Here is a 10,376-nt window from a genome sequence, read left to right on the forward strand (position 1 = left end):
AGGAGATGATGGGCTGTGAGGAGATGATGGGCTGTGAGGAGATGATGGGCTGTGAGGAGATGATGGCTGTGGGGAGATGATCAGATGTGAGGAGATGATGGCTGTGGGGAGATGATGGGCTGTGAGGAGATGATGGCCTGTGCTGTGAGGAGATGATGGGCTGTGGGGAGATGATGGGCTGTGAGGAGATGATGGGCTGTGGGGAGATGATGGGCTGTGAGGAGATGATGGGCTGTGAGGAGATGATGGGCTGTGGGGAGATGATGGGCTGTGGGGAGATGATGGGCTGTGAGGAGATGATGGGCTGTGAGGAGATGATGATGGCTGTGAGGAGATGATGGGCTGTGGGGAGATGATGGGCTGTGGGGAGATGATGGGCTGTGGGGAGATGATGGGCTGTGAGGAGATGATGGGCTGTGAGGAGATGATGGGCTGTGAGGAGATGATGGGCTGTGAGGAGATGATAGGCTGTGGGGAGATGATGGCTGTGAGGAGATGATGGGCTGTGAGGAGATGATGAGCTGTGAGGAGATGATGGGCTGTGAGGAGATGATGGGCTGTGGGGAGATGATGGGCTGTGAGGAGATGATGAGCTGTGAGGAGATGATGATGGGCTGTGAGGAGATGATGGGCTGTGGGGAGATGATGGGCTATGAGGAGATGATGGGCTGTGGGGAGATGATGGGCTGTGAGGAGATGATGGGCTATGAGGAGATGATGGGCTGTGGGGAGATGATGGGCTATGAGGAGATGATGGGCTGTGGGGAGATGATGGGCTGTGAGGAGATGATGAGCTGTGAGGAGATGATGATGGGCTGTGAGGAGATGATGGGCTGTGAGGAGATGATGATGGGCTGTGGGGAGATGATGGGCTATGAGGAGATGATGGGCTGTGAGGAGATGATGATGGGCTGTGAGGAGATGATGGGCTGTGAGGAGATGATGGGCTATGAGGAGATGATGGGCTGTGAGGAGATGATGATGGGCTGTGAGGAGATGATGGGCTGTGAGGAGATGATGATGGGCTGTGAGGAGATGATGGGCTGTGAGGAGATGATGGGCTGTGGGGAGATGATGGGCTATGAGGAGATGATGGGCTGTGAGGAGATGATGATGGGCTGTGAGGAGATGATGGGCTGTGAGGAGATGATGGGCTGTGAGGAGATGATGGGCTGTGGGGAGATGATGGGCTGTGAGGAGATGATGGGCTATGAGGAGATGATGGGCTGTGGGGAGATGATGGGCTATGAGGAGATGATGGGCTGTGGGGAGATGATGGGCTGTGAGGAGATGATGAGCTGTGAGGAGATGATGATGGGCTGTGAGGAGATGATGGGCTGTGAGGAGATGATGATGGGCTGTGAGGAGATGATGGGCTGTGAGGAGATGATGGGCTATGAGGAGATGATGGGCTGTGGGGAGATGATGGGCTGTGAGGAGATGATGGGCTGTGAGGAGATGATGGGCTGTGAGGAGATGATGGGCTATGAGGAGATGATGGGCTGTGGGGAGATGATGGGCTGTGAGGAGATGATGGGCTGTGAGGAGATGATGAGCTGTGAGGAGATGATGATGGGCTGTGAGGAGATGATGGGCTATGAGGAGATGATGGGCTGTGGGGAGATGATGGGCTGTGAGGAGATGATGGGCTATGAGGAGATGATGGGCTGTGGGGAGATGATGGGCTGTGAGGAGATGATGGGCTGTGAGGAGATGATGGGCTGTGAGGAGATGATGGGCTGTGAGGAGATGATGGGCTGTGGGGAGATGATGGCTGTGAGGAGATGATGGGCTGTGGGGAGATGATGGCTGTGAGGAGATGATGGGCTGTGAGGAGATGATGGGCTGTGAGGAGATGATGGGCTGTGAGGAGATGATGGGCTGTGAGGAGATGATGGGCTGTGAGGAGATGATGGGCTGTGGGGAGATGATGGCTGTGAGGAGATGATGGGCTGTGGGGAGATGATGGCTGTGAGGAGATGATGGGCTGTGGGGAGATGATGGCTGTGAGGAGATGATTGGCTGTGGGGAGATGATGGGCTGTGAGGAGATGATGGGCTGTGGGGAGATGATGGGCTGTGAGGAGATGATGGGCTGTGAGGAGATGATGGGCTGTGAGGAGATGATGGGCTGTGGGGAGATGATGGGCTATGAGGAGATGATGGGCTGTGGGGAGATGATGGGCTGTGAGGAGATGATGGGCTGTGAGGAGATGATGGGCTGTGAGGAGATGATGATGGCTGTGAGGAGATGATGATGGCTGTGAGGAGATGATGATGGCTGTGAGGAGATGATGGGCTATGAGGAGATGATGGGCTGTGGGGAGATGATGGGCTGTGAGGAGATGATGGGCTGTGAGGAGATGATGGGCTGTGAGGAGATGATGGGCTGTGAGGAGATGATGATGGCTGTGAGGAGATGATGATGGCTGTGAGGAGATGATGGGCTGTGGGGAGATGATGGGCTGTGAGGAGATGATGGGCTGTGAGGAGATGATGGGCTGTGAGGAGATGATGGGCTGTGAGGAGATGATGGCCTGTGCTGTGAGGAGATGATGGGCTGTGAGGAGATGATGGGCTGTGAGGAGATGATGGGCTGTGGGGAGATGATGGGCTGTGAGGAGATGATGGCTGTGGGGAGATGATGGGCTATGAGGAGATGATGGGCTGTGGGGAGATGATGGCTGTGAGGAGATGACGGGCTGTGGGGAGATGATGGGCTGTGAGGAGATGATGGGCTGTGAGGAGATGATGGGCTGTGGGGAGATGATGGGCTGTGAGGAGATGATCAGATGTGAGGAGATGATGGGCTGTGAGGAGATGATGGGCTGTGAGGAGATGATGGGCTTTGGGGAGATGACGGGCTGTGAGGAGATGACGGGCTGTGAGGAGATGACGGGCTGTGAGGAGATGATGGCTGTGAGGAGATGATGGGCTGTGAGGAGATGATGGGCTGTGGAGAGATGATGGCCTGTGGGGAGATGATGGCCTGTGAGGAGATGATGGGCTGTGGGGAGATGATGGGCTGTGAGGAGATGATGGCTGTGAGGAGATGATCAGATGTGAGGAGATGATGGGCTGTGAGGAGATGATGGGCTGTGAGGAGATGATGGGCTGTGGGGAGATGATGGGCTGTGAGGAGATGATGGCTGTGAGGAGATGATGGGCTGTGGGGAGATGATGGGCTGTGGGGAGATGATGGGCTGTGGGGAGATGATGGGCTGTGAGGAGATGATGGGCTGTGGGGAGATGATGGGCTGTGAGGAGATGATGGCTGTGAGGAGATGATGGGCTGTGGGGAGATGATGGGCTGTGAGGAGATGATGGGCTGTGAGGAGATGATCAGATGTGAGGAGATGATGGGCTGTGGGGAGATGATGGGCCGTGGGGACATGATGGGCTGTGAGGAGATGATGGGCTGTGAGGAGATGATGGCTGTGAGGAGATGATGGGCTGTGAGGAGATGATGGGCTGTGAGGAGATGATAGGCTGTGAGGAGATGATGAGATGTGAGGAGATGATGGGCTGTGAGGAGATGATGGGCTGTGAGGAGATGATGGGCTGTGGGGAGATGATGGGCTGTGGGGAGATGATGGGCTGTGGGGAGATGATGGGCTGTGAGGAGATGATGGGCTGTGGGGAGATGATGGGCTGTGGGGAGATGATGGGCTGTGAGGAGATGATGGGCTGTGGGGAGATGATGGGCTGTGAGGAGATGATGGGCTGTGGGGAGATGATGGGCTGTGAGGAGATGATCAGATGTGAGGAGATGATCAGATGTGAGGAGATGATGGGCTGTGGGGAGATGATGGGCCGTGGGGACATGATGGGCTGTGAGGAGATGATGGGCTGTGAGGAGATGATGGCTGTGAGGAGATGATGGGCTGTGGGGAGATGATGGGCTGTGAGGAGATGATGGGCCGTGGGGAGATGATGGGCCGTGAGGAGATGATGGGCTGTGGGGAGATGATGGGCTGTGAGGAGATGATCAGATGTGAGGAGATGATGGGCCGTGGGGAGATGATGGGCTGTGAGGAGATGATGGCTGTGAGGAGATGATGGGCTGTGAGGAGATGATGGGCTGTGAGGAGATGATGGCTGTGAGGAGATGATGGGCTGTGGGGAGATGATGGGCTGTGGGGAGATGATGGGCTGTGGGGAGATGATGGGCTGTGAGGAGATGATGGGCTGTGAGGAGATGATGGGCTGTGGGGAGATGATGGGCTGTGAGGAGATGATGGCTGTGAGGAGATGATGGGCTGTGGGGAGATGATGGGCTGTGGGGAGATGATGGGCTGTGAGGAGATGATCAGATGTGAGGAGATGATGGCCTGTGAGGAGATGATGGGCTGTGGGGAGATGATGGGCTGTGAGGAGATGATGGGCTGTGAGGAGATGATGGGCTGTGGGGAGATGATGGGCTGTGGGGAGATGATGGGCTGTGAGGAGATGATGGCTGTGAGGAGATGACGGGCTGTGGGGAGATGATGGGCTGTGAGGAGATGATGGGCTGTGAGGAGATGATGGGCTGTGAGGAGATGATGGGCTGTGGGGAGATGATGGGCTGTGAGGAGATGATCAGATGTGAGGAGATGATGGGCTGTGAGGAGATGATGGGCTGTGGGGAGATGATGGGCTGTGAGGAGATGATGGGCTGAGGGGAGATGATGGGCTGTGGGGAGATGATGGGCTGTGAGGAGATGATGGGCTGTGGGGAGATGATGGCCTGTGAGGAGATGATGGGCTGTGAGGAGATGATGGCTGTGAGGAGATGACGGGCTGTGGGGAGATGATGGGCTGTGAGGAGATGATGGGCTGTGGGGAGATGATGGGCTGTGGGGAGATGATGGGCTGTGAGGAGATGATGGCTGTGGGGAGATGATGGGCTGTGAGGAGATGATGGGCTGTGGGGAGATGATGGGCTGTGAGGAGATGATGGGCTGTGGGGAGATGATGGGCTGTGAGGAGATGATGGGCTGTGGGGAGATGATGGGCTGTGGGGAGATGATGGGCTGTGGGGAGATGATGGGCTGTGAGGAGATGATGGGCTGTGGGGAGATGATGTGCTGTGGGGAGATGATGTGCTGTGAGGAGATGACGGGCTGTGAGGAGATGACGGGCTGTGAGGAGATGATGGGCTGTGAGGAGATGATGAGATGTGAGGAGATGATGGCCTGTGCTGTGAGGAGATGACGGGCTGTGAGGAGATGACGGGCTGTGAGGAGATGACGGGCTGTGAGGAGATGATGGCCTGTGCTGTGAGGAGATGACGGGCTGTGAGGAGATGATGGCCTGTGCTGTGAGGAGATGATGGCGTGTGCTTGAGGAGATGATGGGCTGTGAGGAGATGATCAGATGTGGGGAGATGATGGCTGTGGGGAGATGACGGGCTGTGAGGAGATGATGGGCTGTGAGGAGATGATGGCTGTGAGGAGATGATGGGCTGTGGGGAGATGATGGGCTGTGGGGAGATGATGGGCTGTGGGGAGATGATGGGCTGTGAGGAGATGATGGGCTGTGAGGAGATGATGGGCTGTGGGGAGATGATGGGCTGTGAGGAGATGATGGCTGTGAGGAGATGATGGGCTGTGGGGAGATGATGGGCTGTGGGGAGATGATGGGCTGTGGGGAGATGATGGGCTGTGAGGAGATGATCAGATGTGAGGAGATGATGGCCTGTGAGGAGATGATGGGCTGTGGGGAGATGATGGGCTGTGGGGAGATGATGGGCTGTGAGGAGATGATGGGCTGTGAGGAGATGATGGGCTGTGGGGAGATGATGGGCTGTGGGGAGATGATGGGCTGTGAGGAGATGATGGCTGTGAGGAGATGACGGGCTGTGGGGAGATGATGGGCTGTGAGGAGATGATGGGCTGTGAGGAGATGATGGGCTGTGGGGAGATGATGGGCTGTGAGGAGATGATCAGATGTGAGGAGATGATGTGCTGTGAGGAGATGATGGGCTGTGGGGAGATGATGGGCTGTGAGGAGATGATGGGCTGAGGGGAGATGATGGGCTGTGGGGAGATGATGGGCTGTGAGGAGATGATGGGCTGTGGGGAGATGATGGGCTGTGGGGAGATGATGGCCTGTGAGGAGATGATGGGCTGTGAGGAGATGATGGCTGTGAGGAGATGACGGGCTGTGGGGAGATGATGGGCTGTGGGGAGATGATGGGCTGTGAGGAGATGATGGGCTTTGGGGAGATGATGGGCTGTGGGGAGATGATGGGCTGTGAGGAGATGACGGGCTGTGGGGAGATGACGGGCTGTGAGGAGATGATGGGCTGTGGGGAGATGATGGGCTGTGAGGAGATGATGGGCTGTGGGGAGATGATGGGCTGTGAGGAGATGATGGGCTGTGGGGAGATGATGGGCTGTGGGGAGATGATGGGCTGTGGGGAGATGATGGGCTGTGAGGAGATGATGGGCTGTGGGGAGATGATGGGCTGTGGGGAGATGATGGGCTGTGGGGAGATGACGTGCTGTGAGGAGATGACGGGCTGTGAGGAGATGACGGGCTGTGAGGAGATGACGGGCTGTGAGCAGATGATGGGCTGTGAGGAGATGATGAGATGTGAGGAGATGATGGCCTGTGCTGTGAGGAGATGACGGGCTGTGAGGAGATGACGGGCTGTGAGGAGATGATGGCCTGTGCTGTGAGGAGATGACGGGCTGTGAGGAGATGATGGCCTGTGCTGTGAGGAGATGATGGCGTGTGCTTGAGGAGATGATGGGCTGTGAGGAGATGATCAGATGTGGGGAGATGATGGCTGTGGGGAGATGACGGGCTGTGAGGAGATGATGGGCTGTGAGGAGATGATGGGCTGTGAGGAGATGATGGGCTGTGAGGAGATGATGGGCTGTGAGGAGATGACGGGCTGTGAGGAGATGATGGCCTGTGCTGTGAGGAGATGATGGCGTGTGCTTGAGGAGATGATGGGCTGTGAGGAGATGATGGGCTGTGGGGAGATGATCAGATGTGGGGAGATGATGGCTGTGGGGAGATGACGGGCTGTGAGGAGATGATGGGCTGTGAGGAGATGATGGGCTGTGAGGAGATGATGGGCTGTGAGGAGATGATGGGCTGTGAGGAGATGACGGGCTGTGAGGAGATGATGGCCTGTGCTGTGAGGAGATGATGGCGTGTGCTTGAGGAGATGATGGGCTGTGAGGAGATGATCAGATGTGGGGAGATGATGGCTGTGGGGAGATGACGGGCTGTGAGGAGATGATGGGCTGTGAGGAGATGATGGGCTGTGAGGAGATGATGGGCTGTGAGGAGATGATGGGCTGTGAGGAGATGACGGGCTGTGAGGAGATGATGGCCTGTGCTGTGAGGAGATGATGGCGTGTGCTTGAGGAGATGATGGGCTGTGAGGAGATGATGGGCTGTGAGGAGATGATGGGCTGTGAGGAGATGATGAGCTATGAGGAGATGATGGGCTGTGAGGAGATGATGGCTGTGAGGAGATGATGGCCTGTGCTGTGAGGAGATGATGGGCTGTGAGGAGATGATGGGCTGTGAGGAGATGATGGGCTGTGAGGAGATGATGGGCTGTGAGGAGATGATGGGCTGTGAGGAGATGATGGGCTGTGAGGAGATGATGGCTGTGGGGAGATGATCAGATGTGAGGAGATGATGGCTGTGGGGAGATGATGGGCTGTGAGGAGATGATGGCCTGTGCTGTGAGGAGATGATGGGCTGTGGGGAGATGATGGGCTGTGGGGAGATGATGGGCTGTGGGGAGATGATGGGCTGTGAGGAGATGATGATGGGCTGTGAGGAGATGATGGGCTGTGAGGAGATGATGGCTGTGGGGAGATGATCAGATGTGAGGAGATGATGGGCTGTGAGGAGATGATGGGCTGTGAGGAGATGATGGGCTGTGAGGAGATGACGGGCTGTGGGGAGATGATGAGATGTGAGGAGATGATGAGATGTGAGGAGATGATGAGCTGTGAGGAGATGATGAGCTGTGAGGAGATGATGAGCTGTGAGGAGATGATGAGCTGTGAGGAGATGATGAGCTGTGAGGAGATGATGAGCTGTGAGGAGATGATCAGATGTGAGGAGATGATGGCTGTGGGGAGATGATGGGCTGTGAGGAGATGATGGCCTGTGCTGTGAGGAGATGTTAGGCTGTGAGGAGATGATGGGCTGTGAGGAAATGATGGGCTGTGAGGAGATGATGGGCTGTGAGGAGATGATGGTGGGCTGTGAGGAGATGATGATGGGCTGTGAGGAGATGATGATGGGCTGTGAGGAGATGATGATGGGCTGTGAGGAGATGATGATGGGCTGTGAGGAGATGATGGGCTGTGAGGAGATGATCAGATGTGAGGAGATGATGGCTGTGGGGAGATGATGGGCTGTGAGGAGATGATGGCCTGTGCTGTGAGGAGATGATGGCTGTGGGGAGATGATGAGATGTGAGGAGATGATGAGCTGTGAGGAGATGATCAGATGTGAGGAGATGATGGCTGTGGGGAGATGAGGAGATGTGAGGAGATGATGGCTGTGGGGAGATGATGAGCTGTGAGGAGTTGATGAGCTGTGAGGAGATGATGGGCTGTGAGGAGATGATGGGCTGTGAGGAGATGATGGGCTGTGAGGAGATGATGGGCTGTGAGGAGATGATGAGATGGTGAGATGTGAGGAGATGATGGGCTGTGAGGAGATGATGGGCTGTGGGAAGATGATGGGCTGTGCTGTGAGGAGATGATGAGATGTGAGGAGATGATGGGCTGTGGGGAGATGATGGCTATGAGGAGAAGATGGGCTGTGAGGAGATGATGAGATGTGAGGAGATGATAAGCTGTGAGGAGATGATCAGATGTGAGGAGATGATGGCCTGTGCTGTGAGGAGATGATGGGCTGTGAGGAGATGATGGCTGTGGGGAGATGAGATGTGCGGAGATGATGAGATGTGAGGAGATGATGGCTGTGGGCAGATGATGGGCTGTGAGGAGATGATGGGCTGTGAGCAGATGATGGACTGTGAGGAGATGATGGGCTGTGAGGAGATGATGATGGGCTGTGAGGAGATGATGATGGGCTGTGAGGAGATGATGATGGGCTGTGAGGAGATGATGATGGGCTGTGAGGAGATGATGGGCTGTGGGAAGATGATGGGCTGTGAGGAGATGATGGGCTGTGCTGTGAGGAGATGATGAGATGTGAGGAGATGATGGGCTGTGGGGAGATGATGGCTATGAGGAGATGATGAGCTGTGAGGAGATGATGAGCTGTGAGGAGATGATGAGCTGTGAGGAGATGATGAGCTGTGAGGAGATGATGGCTGTGAGGAGATGATGGCCTGTGCTGTGAGGAGATGATGGGCTGTGGGGAGATGATGGGCTGTGAGGAGATGATGGGCTGTGAGGAGATGATGGCCAGTGCTGTGAGGAGATGATGAGGTATGAGGAGATGATGGGCTGTGGGGAGATGATGGGCTGTGGGGAGATGATGGGCTGTGGGGAGATGATGGCTGTGAGGAGATGATGATGGGCTGTGAGGAGATGATGGGCTGTGAGGAGATGATGGGCTGTGAGGAGATGATGAGATGTGAGGAGATGATGGGCTGTGGGGAGATGATTGGCTGTGGGGAGATGATGGCTATGAGGAGATGATGGGCTGTGGGGAGATGATGGCCTGTGCTGTGAGGAGATGATGAGCTGTGAGGAGATGATGGCCTGTGCTGTGAGGAGATGATGTGCTGTGAGAAGATAATGGGCTGTGAGGAGATGATGAGCTATGAGGAGATGATGGGCTGTGAAGAGATGATGGGCTGTGAGGAGATGATGGGCTGTGAGGAGATGATGAGCTGTGAGGAGATGATCAGATGTGAGGAGATGATGGCTGTGGGGAGATAATGGGCTGTGAGGAGATGATGGGCTGTGGGGAGATGATGAGCTATGAGGAGATGATGGGCTGTGAGGAGATGATGGGCTGTGAGGAGATGATGGGCTGTGAGGAGATGATGGGCTGTGAGAAGATGATGAGCTGTGAGGAGATGATGAGCTGTGAGATGATCAGATGTGAGGAGATGATGGCTGTGGGGAGATGATGGGCTGTGAGGAGATGATGGCCTGTGCTGTGAGAAGATGATGGGCTGTGGGGAGATGATGGGCTATGAGGAGATGATGAGATGTGAGGAGATGATGGGCTGTGGGGAGATGATGGGCTGTGGGGAGATGATGGGCTGTGGGGAGATGATGGGCTGTGAGGAGATGATGGCCTGTGCTGTGAGGAGATGATGGGATGTGAGGAGATGATGGGCTGTGAGGAGATGATAGGCTGTGAGGAGATGATGAGATGTGAGGAGATGATGGGCTGTGGGGAGATGATGGGCTGTGAGGAGATGATGGGCTGTGG

The sequence above is a fragment of the Dendrobates tinctorius genome, unplaced genomic scaffold (assembly GCF_039654945.1).
Source record: "Dendrobates tinctorius isolate UK_male_01 unplaced genomic scaffold, ASM3965494v1 ptg000245l, whole genome shotgun sequence".
In the NCBI taxonomy this organism is placed as follows: domain Eukaryota; kingdom Metazoa; phylum Chordata; class Amphibia; order Anura; family Dendrobatidae; genus Dendrobates; species Dendrobates tinctorius.